Consider the following 13849-nt stretch of genomic DNA (forward strand, 5'->3'; position numbering starts at 1 on the left):
AGAACCCAAACCTTTTTTTTTTTTTCTAGATCAGTTTTTTTTCCCCCCAATAGTTTTTCACTTTTTTTCTTTTTCTAGATCGGGTCTTTTTCTAGATTGTATTTTCCCTTTAGATCAGATCCCCCCGCTATTTTCTAGAGCAGGTCTTCCTTGGATCAGCCCCCCAACTTCTTTTAGAACTTTTTTTTTCTAAATCAGGTTTTGTTTCCCCCCCCCCCCCCCAAACATTTTTCTAGATTAGGGCCCCCCCACAAACATTTTTCTAGATTAGGCCCCCCCCCCCACCTTTTTTCTTGATCAGGATCCCCCCCCACACTTTTTTCTAAATTAAGGTCCCTCCCACAATTTTTTGTAGATCAAGGTTTTTTTTTTTTCTGAATCGGGGTTCCCCCAACTTTATTTTCTAGATCAAGGTTCCTCCCCCACAAACATTTTCTAGATCCAATTTTTTTCTAGATCAACCCCCCACACACACACACACTTTATTTTCTAGGTCAGTTTTTCTAGATCGGATTTCCCCCTAACTTTTTTTGTAGAGCAGGTAAACCCCCCCCCCCCCCCCCCCCCCCCCCCCCACACCCCACACCCCACACCCCACACACGCTTTTCTTTTTTTGTAAATCAGGGTTTTTTTCCTTCCAATTTGTTTGCTAGATCAGCTCCCCCCCCCCCCCCCCCCATTTCTTTTTCTAGATTAGGGTTTTGCTTTTATTTTCAACTTCTTTTTTTAGTTTTTAAATCAGGGGTCTCTTCCAACTTTTTTTCTAGATCAAGGTTTTTTTTTTTTTCCTTTTTTTTTCATCTTAGTTAGATTCAAGACAGAACAGGTAGTTACACAAGTTTTTTAATGTCAAACACAGTCACAGATGATTTAGTATCTCCAATTCACCTCACTTGCATGTCTTTGGACCGTGGAAAGGAAACCGGAGCTCCTGGAAGTAACGCACGCAGACACAAGGAGAACATGCAAACTCCACACAGAAAGGACCCGGACCGCCCCACCTGGGGATCGAACCCAAGCAGCTACAGAAGATTAATATTTCGATTGGTGATAGTTGATAGAATATTGGTATTAAGTCTAAATAAGGCACAGAAACTGCCTGTGAAGTGCTGATTAAAGGAACTGGCAGCCATTTAAGACATGCACGTTCCAGACGCATAATGGCATCGCAGGTGGGCATGATACAGGAATGTTACTTTTTGTTTAAAATACACAAAATGATCGAACTATCAAACTCCACACAGAAAGGAACCCAGGAACTTCTTGCTGTGAGGCGATAATGCTACCCACTGAGCCACCATGCCGCCCTGCTATATTTTAAGTCAAATTTATAAATAAATAAATAAATGGCTTTCATAAGCAAGTGGGAAATAGAAAATGCACAAAAGGTTTTAGTGAATTTGTAATGTTGACTGGTCAGTGGTCTCAAAACTATTACTTGTCTAACACAGGGTTTGGATGAAATAATAACATTTATCGACAATATAAACTGCATGACTGTGCTCCTGGGTACAAAGCAAAATCTTCCAGTTCTTAGAGGAAGAAAGAATTTGTAGATCTACTTCAAAGAAGTCAGGCTGATTGATGTTTAAATCTGGTAACCACGGAGGCCTAGAAGACTCTTGACTTTATCCAAGTCAACATTATAATTATTTTCTGGGGGGAAAGCATAGCTGGTAAGATTCACCATGACTTTTTACTCTGGCAATAGTATTCTTGCAAAATGTTTCATCATTACTGAGAAGAAACCTTTTCACTTTATGTAGTGTATTGTAAGGCTAGAAATACTGGGGTAAACCCTGGGTACATTTACTGTTCACTGTAAAATAGAGTTTGCAGGTTACAAGGGACAAAAAATAAACATAAATGAAATAAAATAGTCAAAAGTAGTCTATCATTACACACACCAAAGATGTTTACTCTGCATTGAAAAGAATAGAACATTACTGCCTGGCCTCTAAAATACTCTTTAGACTGAATTTTCACAAACACATCCAACAATGTTGTGGTCTTACCAGCATGGTGAAGACTGTTATAGCTGAAAAGTTTGGCAACTCCATGTTAATGTCTGTGATTCTAAATGTACATTTAATTTAGCACTGATGCCTCCCAGCAAGAAGGTCCTGGGTTCAGTTCCCAGATGGAGAGGTCCGGGTCCGCCCATTTCTGTCTGGAGTTTGCATGTTCTCCCCGTGTCTGTGCTCCAGTTTCTTCCCAAAGTCCAACTGCATGCAAGTGAGGTGAACTGGAGATACAAAATTGTCTGTGACTGTGTTTGACATTAAACCTGCACTGCAGTGACACTGACATGGTGGTGGTGTGTTAGTGTGTGTTGTGCTGGTATGAGTGGATAAGACACAGCAGTGCTGTCCCTGCTGGACTGAGAATAGTCCACCAACCGAAAACATCCAGCCGACAGTGCTCCGTGGGCAGCGTCCTGTGACCACTGATGAAGGTCTAGAAGACGACCGACTCAAACGGCAGCAATAGATGAGCGATCGTCTCCGACTTTACATCTACGAGGTGGACCAACTAGGTAGGGGTGTCTAATAGAGTGGACAGTGAGTGGACACGGTATTTAAAAACTCCAGCAGCGCTGCTGTGTCTGTGTCATACCAGCACAACACACACTAACACACCGCCACCATGTCAGTGTCACTGCAGTGCTGAGAATGATCCACCACCTAAATAATACCTGCTCTGTGGTGGTCCTGACCAGAGCGGTAGAGAGAACACAGTGGCGACACTCCCATAGGGAACCGCTGTAATGGGGGTGGGACATTTTTCTGCGCAGCTTTCGGGTTGTGGAGCTCTGTATAGTTCCAAACATCCCATAGAGCCCCATTCATTTCCACTACTTATCAAGCATTTCTAGCTGTATGTTGCTTTGTTTTAAAAAAATAATGAATTTGATGTCATTAATATACTTAATACTGTTATTGTTTAGCATTTGCTCAGCACTAAATGATACATGTTTATCCTAATTAATAGTTATAACCCAATTTAGCTCAGTCAGTTAAGCTAAATTAATGCCACTAGAGTCTTTTCACCTAAAATGAGTTGATTAATCAAGAGTCTTGTTACAGAAATGATCAAAAAACATTAGAACCATAATAAATCGTGCTACTTTTACTTTCATACTTTTTTTTTTTTTACATTTGAAGGTAAATTTAGTTTAGTACTTTAGTGGAGGTAAAGAGTATTTTTACTTTTACTACTACTTTTACTGGAGTAATATTTTACCTTGGATATCTCTACTTTAACTCAGCTGCATGGTTTGTGTACCTTCACCACTTACATTAGACAAAATTTACTTGTGCATATTCATAATGAATTCATTAATGTATTACATGAAGGAATTAATGATTAATAGCTGAATGAAGCTATTTCATGTACCAGCACTATAAAGGTACGCTTGTGTGTTTATGAATCTGTTCATTCAGTGCAGGTAAACCTTATGAATCCAGCCACATGGCTCAGTGTTTAACCAAAATGATTATTATTATTATGAATCCTGAAGAGAGTTTATGTAAAAAAACTAAACATAAAAAACTCTTTAATCTCTGTACTGTATATTGTCTCTACTACTTAATGATATGGCATGATGTAATGTATATGTATGCTAATATAATGTACTGTGTGTTAACAAGAACGACCTATTAACAAGTCATTATAAACATCAATCTTCCACTTTATATACCAAACCGACATTAATGCAGATGCAGTAAATGTAAAGGCAGGTGAAAATACCCAGAAATTGTACAAATGTTTATTATTTAGCGTTTAATATTTCATTCACTGCTGCCGGTCCGATATGAGAACATGACAGCGCCGGGTTTGTTTGGAACTATTGGAGGGTGACATGAACCACGTGACCGCGTAGCGGCGAGATCAAGGAGTGTCGCAACTCTCTCTATCTACGGCTCTGGTCCTGACCATTGAAGAACAGAATGAAAGGGGGTAACAAAGCATGCAGAGAAACAGATGGACTACAGTCAGTAATTGTACAGTAGAATATCATTATGAGAATAACATGCAACAAGTTTGGAGCCCTTGTTTGCTTTAAGGCCCTTGGAATTGTTCAGAGATAATAGGCTAGCATAGTTTACTGTAGCGCCACCCAAGCAAATCTGATACTGATTACTAATCTGATACTCAGTAAACATTTTAGTGTAGCAGATCTACATTTACCTCACTCTAGCAGATCTACTGGAGACCCTGTTTGAATACAAAGTTGTATAGTCAGAACAGAAGGACTCATTCATGTACTCATTCATAGCATTAATTTTTTTAAGATTTGAGTTACAATTTTGGCTTGTCAAGATCTAGACAAGCCAAAATTGTCGCTTAAAGAAAGCATGACACACAAAGAGTGTTTAATAAGTGCTCTAAAGTAAGTTGAGACTGGTCTGTTTTTGCTTTTGTAGGCGAGCGTTATTGTTTTAAATTGAACCCAGGCTGCTACAGAAAGCCAGTGAAGAGAGCGCAGCAGTGGGATGATGTGGCAGTGCTTGGGTTGACTGAACACCAGGCATGCGGCTGCATTTTAAATTAGCTGCAGAGCTCTGATTGCAGACATGGGAGGACATGCCGGCGGGGAGTTGCAGTAGTCCGGCCTCGAAGAGACCGGAGACTGGACAAATATCTGATTGGCTTTCACAGCGCTGAATCTGAATGTGCTGTTGTAGAGGAAGAATCGATGTGATCAGGTCAGGTCAGAAACATGAGCTGTGAGAGACCAAGGTTCCGTACATTTTTAGACAAAATATATGGACGAAAGTATTGGGACACCTATATATTACACCTACAGGAGCTATTATGACATGGAATTCTAAATCCATAGGCATTTATATGGAGTTGGAGTTGGTTCGCCATTTGCAGCTATAACAGCTTCCAGTCTTTCTACATGACTTTGCAGGGCAGACATTTCCCAAAGAGTTCAGCAGGGGGTTAAGGTCAGGGTTCTGAGTAGGCCTGTCGAGGTCTTCCACACCAAACTCACCCAATGGACATTGCTTTATGCACTGGGGCACAGCTGGAACGGAAAATGGCCTTCCCTGAACTGTTCTCATGAAGTTAAAAGCACACAATTGTCCAAAATATTGCATTATCCCTCCTTCACCAAATGCAATCAGAAAGGTAACATTCTCCTGGCATTGGCCAACCCCCAACACCAGACTAGGCCATTAGGGGGCGGCACGGTGGCTTGGTGGGTAGCACTGTCGCCTCACAGCAAGAAGGTCCTGGGTTCGATCCCCAGGCGGGGCGGTCCGGGTCCTTTCTGTATTGAGTTTGCATGTTCTCCCCGTGTCTGCATGGGTTTCCTCCGGGTGCTCCGGTTGCCTCATACAGCCCGAAGACATGCAAGTGAGGTGAATTGGAGACGCTAAATTGTCCATGACTGTGTTCGATGTAATGATGAGTAACTATCGTTTCTGTCATGAATGTAACCAAAGTGTAAGACGTGACGTTAAAATCCTAATAAACAACAAACAATCTATCTGGCCATTAGACTGCCACGTGCTTTAGACCACTCCATCCTACTCTTGGCATTGTGGTTGGGAATCCCATGCCATGAAGCCCCTTGCACATGTTAACGCCACAGTGGGTTTGGAACTCGTAATGAATCAGCAGAGCGTTAGTGACTGTGCTTCATGCCCCACAGCACTAGATGCCACTTTATGTCGTCTGCCACTTTGTGGCTGACTTGCTGTGGTTCCTAAATGCCTCCACTTTTCAATAATACCCCTCACAGTTGAACGTGGAATATCAAGAAAGGAAGAAATTTCACAAACTGACTTGTTGCTTGTTACAATAGCACACGCAAATTCACAGAGCTCTTCAGAACAACCAATTCTCTCACAAATGTAGGCAGACTTGCATGGCTGGGTGCTTGATGTTTCACACCTGTGGCAATGGCACTGATTAAAACATCTGAATTTAATGATTAGGAGGCGTGTCCTAAGCTTAGCTCAGGTTTAACATGCAAAGATGCTTAACTGTTAAAAAGGACAAACTAGACCCCTACGAAAGAGAACATGTAATACGATCTAGGACTTACATTTACATTTTCAGCATTTAGGAGATGCCTTTATCCAAAGCGACGTACAGTAGTGTGACAGTATACAGTCTGAGCAATTGAGGGTTAAGGGTCTTTCTCAAGGGCCCAACAGCAACCTGGCAGAGGTGGGGATTGAACCAGCAACCATTTGATTATTAGTCCAGTACCTTAACCACTAGGCTGCAACTGCCCCCATTTCATACAGTATGTATGAAATAAGCCGAATGATGGCTGCAACCAGATTTCCCCTGATAACTGTACAGCAAGGTGGGAATCTATAATAGTATGGACAGCCATGTAAAATTCATGAGGTTCAAAGATTGCTTTGCATGCACTGCAGTGGATTGGTTCTGTGTCCAGGGTGTATCTAGTTTTTCCTGGGCGGCACAGAATCTACTGAGACTCTGGCTGGGGTGGAATTAAATAAACAGTTTTGCTTGGTTATACAGCAAAAATAAAGACATTTTACAGAACATGTAAAGATATATTCTCCACATATTTCTCCACTGCTTAAATAATTAATGAGCTTTTTAATGAGAATCGAGATCAAGTTGAGTGGCTTCTATTTTTGCTTAATCACCAGGTTTTAATATTGATGACATAATTAGTACAGTACACCTACTTTCTCACTCACTCACTCTCCTAACCGCTCATCCAATCAACCAGGTGCTGGAGCCTATCCCAGCTTTTCAATGGGCACAAGGCACACACCCATTCACCTATAGGGCAATTCAGTGTCTCCCATTAACCTGACTGCATGTTTTTGGACTGTGGGAGGAAACCGGAGCTCCCGGGGGGAACCCACGCAGACGCGGGGAGAACATGCAAACTCCACACCGAAAGGACCCGGACCGCCCCGTCTGGGGATCGAAGCCAGGACCTTCTTGCTGTGAGGCGACAGTGCTACCCACCGAGCCACCGTGCCGCCCCTAATGGCCTAGTGTGGGGTTGGCCAATGCCAGGAGAATGTTACCTTTCTGACTGCATTGTGCCAACTATAAAGTCTCGGTGGGTAGCACTATCTTTATTAGTCAGGTGTCTTGTTTTTGTGCTCCTTACACTAAGAAATGTATTGTGTGGATTGACCCTGAGTTCAAAATATGTCTGAATTAGACAGGTATGAATTGTATCTAATAGCACTTGCATCCAAAAGTGGCCACATGTGTCCGGGTTGCCCATTGTTAGGTATTGCATTGTATTCAGTCTAAACTATAAGTCACTTTGGATACAAGTGTCTGATAAATGCTTGAACTGTAAATATTAAAAGTAAATAAGTATAGTTTTACACTCACATACTATACACAAGTGCAGTGTAGTAAATGTGGGGTTAAATGTGTCAAATGCTTTAAATGTAAATAATAAATTAAATCGGTTTAGCTTCATACTCCTTATATAGCGCAATACATGTGGGGCTTAAAACAGCTGGCACACCCATTGATGTGCTCCATATACAGTATTCTCATCTAGACACGATACACACAGCATTTTCTTAATGTAGTTACAAGGTAAAAATATTGGTGGTGGGGAAGAACAAAAATTCATGAATCCAGGTCAACAACCCCTGTGGTTGTGCAGCACCAACTCTACCAGATGTGCCACTGTGCGACCTCCTGCTTTAATGTGTTTATTTACTCACTGCAGAACACTCGCTATTTGAGGTGTAGTTTTTTATTATTTATTTATTTTTTTATAATTTTTTTTGTAGTGCTTATTTTATCAGTAATTTTTTTATTTAATTATTATTATTTATGTAGAAGTCCTTTTAATGCACATTGATTTTTTTGAGTGATTGAAACATTTTTCTTTTAATTAATTAATTACTTCTTAATTAGCTTTTTATATTTTAATTATATATTTATATTATTTGTTTGACAAAAAATTGTTTTAATTACTCAAAAAATCAATGTGCATTAATATTATGAATTATAATAACTAAATAATTAAATAAACACATCAAAGTAACTGGTTGCACAGTGGCACATCTGGTAGAGTATATATATATATACACTGATCAGCTATAACATTAAAACCACCTCCTTGTTTCTACACTCACTGTCCATTTTATCAGCTCCACTTACCATATAGAAGCAATTTCTACAATTGCTGAATGTAGTCCATCTGTTTCTCTACATACTTTTTAGCCTGCTTTCACCTTGTTCTTCAATGGTCAGGACCCCCCACAGGACCACCACATAGCAGGTATTATTTAGGAGGTGGATCATTATCAGCACTGCAGTGACACTGACATGGTGGTGGTGTGTTAGTGTGTGTTGTGCTGGTATGAGTGGATCACACAGCAGCGCTGCTGGAGTTTTTAAATACCGTGTCCACTCACTGTCCACTCTATTAGACACTCCTACCTAGTTGGTCCACCTTGTAGATGTAAAGTCAGAGACGATCGCTCATCTATTGCTGCTGTTTGAGTCGGTCATCTTTTAGACCTTCATCAGTGGTCACAGGACGATGCCTACGGGACGCTGTTGGCTGGATGTTTTTGGTTGGTGGACTATTCTCAGTCCAGCAGTGACAGGTGTGTAAAAACTCCAGCAGCGCTGCTGTGTCTGAACCACTCATACCAGCACAACACACACTAACACACCACCACCATGTCAGTGTCACTGCAGTGCTCAGAATGATCCACCACCCAAATAATACCTGCTCTGTGGTGGTCCTGTGGAGGTCCTGACCATTGAAGAACAGCATGAAAGGGGGCTAACAAAGCATGCAGAGAAACAGATGGACTACAGTCAGTAATTGTAGAACTACAAAGTGCTTCTATATGGTAAGTGGAGCTGATAAAATGGACAGTGAGTGTGGAATATATATATATGGCTTTTTGTTAAAATCCTCTGCTGGCTTGTGCGATTGGGAGAACATGAGGGACATGACTGAACAGTTCACAGTAAATTAAGCTGCTGTCCAGAAATGAAACCCTAGCTCTCACCTTCTTCCTTCGACTGTTCCCATTAGGGGTCGTCACAGCGGATCATTTGTCTCCATGTCCTGAGCGTTCTCCTCTGTCACCACAACGACCTGTGTGTCCTTCCTCACTGCATTTATAAATGTCCTCTTTTGCCGTGCTCTCCTTCTTCTGCCTGTCGGCTTCGTCCTCAGAACCCTTCTCCCAATATAACTCTCATCTCTCCTCTGCACATGCCAAAACCATCTCAATCTCACTGTACCTTTAACAAACTCTTTCATAATCCTGTTCATTGTTTCATTCCCAATTAGAATTTGGAAGCTTCCTCATCTCTGCCACCTCCAGCTTCTACCCCCTCCTGTCTTTAAGTCAGTGTCACGACATCCCTCCAAGCCATACAACGTAGCAGGTCTCACTACTGTCTTGTAAACGTTCCCTTTTACTCTGGCAGATACCCTTCCATAACAAATCACTCCTGCCACACTATGCCATGCACTCTCCGCTTCACCTCTCCACCACACTCTCTATTTCTGTGTACACCCGACCCCGAGTATTTAAACTTGTCCACTTTCATCACCTCAACTCTTTGCAACTTAACCTTTCCATTCGTTCACGCACATGTGACCTCGGTTTACCCCCGCTGACTTTCATTCCTTCTCTCTCCGGTTCTCACTATCTCTCGAGGCTAAACTCAACCTGCTGCCTCGTCTCGCTACAAATCACAACGTCATCCGTGAACATCATATTCCGTGGAGACTCCTGCCTAAACTCGTGTTTATCATGTCGTGGATGTTCATCCGCCTGTCCATGACGATTGCAAACAAGAAAGGGCTCGGAGCTGATCCTTGATGCAGTCCTACTTCCAGTTAAATCCGTCCATCATTCCTACTGCACATCTCACTGCTGTCACAATGTCATCGTTCATATCTTGCACCGCCCTTACACATTTCTCTGACACTCTTGATTTCCTTATACAATACCACATCTCTTCTCCTAATTATAATAATAATGACAAATAATGATAAATCACTCTAGCCCTCTACCACTGGGATCCAGGGTTCGAATCCCCAGCAGTACAGACATGATTGGGTGGCGGGATGGCCAAGGTCTGGCAATGGATTGGTATCCTGTCCTGGATGTGTTACTACATTGCGTTCAATGATTCTAGGGAAGCCGGGCCCATCCCAGTCCAGGATAAAGCTGTGGAAAACATGGAAATAAATTCAATTAATAATAATAATAATAATAATGACAAACATATGGCACAGTGATAAATCACTCTAGCCCTCTACCACTGGGATCCAGGGTTCGAATCCCCAGCGGTTCTACCTTTCAGTCTGACGTCTACATACAGACATGATTGGGTGGCGGGATGGCCAAGGTCTCGCAATGGTTTGGTATCCTGTTCTGGTTGTGTTACTGCATTGCACTTAATGATTCTAGGGAAGCCGGGCCCATCCCAGTCCAGGATAAAGCTGTAAAACACATGGAAATAAATTCAATTAATAATAATAATAATAATAATAATAATAATAATGACAAACACATGGCACAGCGATAAATCACTCTAGCCCTCTAACACTGTGATCCAGGGTTCGAATCCCCAGCAGTGCTTCCGGCCAGTGGCTAAATGGGTAGCACTGTCGCCTCACAGCAACAAGGTCCTGGGTTCGATCCCCAGGCAGGGCGGTCTGGGTCCTTTCTGTGTGGAGTTTGCATGTTCTCCCCAGGTCTGCGTGGGTTTCCTCCAGGAGCTCCGGTTTCCTCCTACAGTCCAAAAACATTCAGTCCGGTTAAATGGAGACACTGAGTTGCCCTATAGGAGAACGTGTGTGTGTGTGTGTGTGTGTGTGTGTGTGTATGTATGTAGGCTCCACAGAGATAAATCATGCTAGCCCAAAACCACTGGGATCCATGATTCGAATCCCCAGAGCCAGTCTACCGGCCAGTCTGACGTCTACGTACAGACATGATTGGGTGGGGGGGGTGGCTAAGGTCCTGCAATGCATTGCATTAGATGGCATTAGATGACGTTACGCTTTTTTTTTTTTTTTTAGCATAGCTTTGCACAATGCCACCCATTACACCGGATGCATTATACCGGGTGCTCAGGTGGAGCAGCGGGATATTCCGCTTGCACACCAGCACCACCGGTCGGCTGTGCGCCGTCTAGGGCTCATAATTGGCAGTGCCTGCAGCAGATACAAATTGCCGCCGTATCTGCAGGGTGGGGACCGGACTATGTGTGGGTGGGTGGGTCTTCATACGCTGTGTAAGGACCCTGATTGGCGGAAGAGGAGAGGAAGGCTGTGCGCGTGTCGGAAGAGGCGTGTACAGCGACGCGCTCTCCTCGGATGCAGTCTGGTATCTCTCAGCAGCGGAAGACGGACAATCGGGAGGAAAATGGGGAGAAAATGCATTTAAAAAAAGATGCATTAAACCAAATGTACTTATTAGTATTGTCTACGTTGTATGGAAAATTAATTACCTCTGGCCTGATGTTTCCATGGTCACTGCTTAAACATAGATTCTAGATGGAGAAGCAGATTATTCTTTTCAAAATAAACAGTCCGCAGGATGCGTGACTTGCTATTATGTTGTCTCTCTTGTACATTCCAATCTGGAAAGCACATTCAGCAGTCTTATGGACCTCTTTCCTCGAAAACACTGTTTCTTTATTGTCTCTGTGCCAGATGTCTGGAACCTAGGTCGTGGCACAATGAATGGGCTTTTGTGAATTAGTAATGAAGTTTTGTCTTTAAGCGTTTACACGCACGTACACGCGTATGCGCGCGTAACGTGTCTGTAACACAACACGGCTCTCAAGGTCTTTAGACAAACAGGCCTAATAAGCGCATGTCAATCATAGATGGATCAAGGTTGAATGAATTTCAGTTTTTAGCCAACATTACGTGTGTCCTTAACTTTAGAGGACAGAGGTTTGGAATAAAGACACATCAAAGAACAGTTTAGACTATATGGCCAAAAATATGCAGACACCTGATGATAAGATTTTTTTAAACATCCTGTTCCAAAATCATGGGCATTAATATGAAGTAACTGCCCTCGCACACACACACACTGGAGTTCCACAACGAATTTGAAGGCATGGGTCGTTACAATTTATCCTAAAAATGACCAATGTCCATTTTATCAGCTCCACTTACCATATGGAAGCACTTTGAAGTTCTACAATTACTGACTGTAGTCCATCTATTTCTCTACATACCTTTTTAGCCTGCTTTCACCCTGTTCTTTAATGGTCAGGACCCTCACAGGACCCCCACAGAGCAGGTATTATTTGGGTGTTGGATCATTCTGAGCACTGCAGTGACACTGACATGGTGGTGGTGTGTTAGTGTGTGTTGTGCTGGTATGAGTGGATCAGACACAGCAGCGCTGCTGGAGTTTTTAAACACCTCACTGTCACTGCTGGACTGAGAATAGTCCACCAACCAAAAGTATCCAGCCAACAGCGCCCCGTGGGCAGCGTCCTGTGACCACTGATGAAGGTCTAGAAGATGACCGACTCAAACGGCAGCAATAGATGAGCGATCGTCTTCTGACTTTACATCTACAACTAGGTAGGAGTGTCTAATAGAGTGGACAGTGAGTGGACACGGTATTTAAAAACTCCAGAAGCGCTGCTGTGTCGGATCCACACTAACACACCACCACCATGTCATTGTAACTGCAATGCTGAGAATGATCCTAAGTAATACCTGCTCTGTGGTGGTCCTGACCATTGAAGAACAGGGTAAAGGCAGGCTAAAAAAAAAGTATGTAAATAAATAGATGGACTACAGTCAGTAATTGTACTGTAGAACTACAAACTGATAAAATGGACAGTGAGTGTAAAAACAAGGAGGTGGTTTTAATGTTAGGAAATGCTGTTTCCTGGCAAGCCTTCCAAATAGTTTGTGCGGGCAGTGTTTAACAAGCATAAACTTTCAATTATTTAGAAATATAAAATCAGTATTTATTTAATAATACAGCATTTTGGCTTCAATCACATGCACATTACCCATGCGTCTTTCCAATAACATGCAGATTACAAATAAAACTATATCATTTTGCAGGCTAATGGTCTGGAATTTGTGGGTGCATGCTTGGTAGATACACACCTGATTGCAGATCAAATATTTAATTGAATTGAGTTAAAAAATGTCACAAGTGTCATTACACGAGTCGTCGCCGTGACTTATTTTTCATCACGCATTTGTTTTAGTAAAGATAATAAATATATCAGATTAGCCATAACATTAAAACCACCTCCTTGTTTCTACACTCACTGTCCATTTTATTAGCTCCACTTACCATATAGTAGCATTTTTTAGTTCTACAATTACTGACTGTAGTCCATCTATTTTTCTACATACTTTTTTAACCTGCTTTCACCCTGTTCTTCAATGGTCAGGACCACTACAGAGCAGGTATTATTTAGGTGGTGGATCATTCTGAGCACTGCAGTGACACTGACAAGGTGGTGGTGAGTTAGTGTGTGTTGTGCTGGTATGAGTGGAGTTTTTAAATACCGTGTCCACTCACTGTCCACTCTATTAGACACTTCTACCTAGTTGGTCCACCTTGTAGACGTAAAGTCAGAGACGATCGCTCATCTATTGCTGCTGTTTGAGTCGGTCATCTTGTAGACCTTCATCAGTGGTCACAGGACGCTGCCCATGGGGCGCTGTTGGCTGGATATTTTTGGTTGGTGGACTATTCTCAGTCCAGCAGTGACAGCGAGGTGTTTAAAAACTCATCCACTCATACCAGCACAACAGTGTGTCACTGCAGTGCTGAGAATGATCCACCACCTAAATAATACCTGCTCTGTGGTGGTCCTGGGAGAGTCCTGACCATTGAA

General features: G+C 42.3%; 1 long non-coding RNA gene across 1 annotated transcript; it reads right to left on the reverse strand.

The window, feature by feature from the left end:
• Positions 1–1927: 1927 nt before the first annotated feature.
• On the reverse strand, positions 1928–9559 carry LOC134302005 (uncharacterized). The gene is made up of 3 exons (XR_010007503.1): positions 9007–9559; positions 4193–4219; positions 1928–2246 (listed from the first exon to the last, which is right to left on the reverse strand). It is a non-coding gene; the product is annotated as an uncharacterized LOC134302005 (long non-coding RNA).
• Between the last annotated feature and the right edge of the window lie 4290 nt (positions 9560–13849).

This window comes from Trichomycterus rosablanca, chromosome 24 (assembly GCF_030014385.1).
Source record: "Trichomycterus rosablanca isolate fTriRos1 chromosome 24, fTriRos1.hap1, whole genome shotgun sequence".
NCBI lineage: Eukaryota > Metazoa > Chordata > Actinopteri > Siluriformes > Trichomycteridae > Trichomycterus > Trichomycterus rosablanca.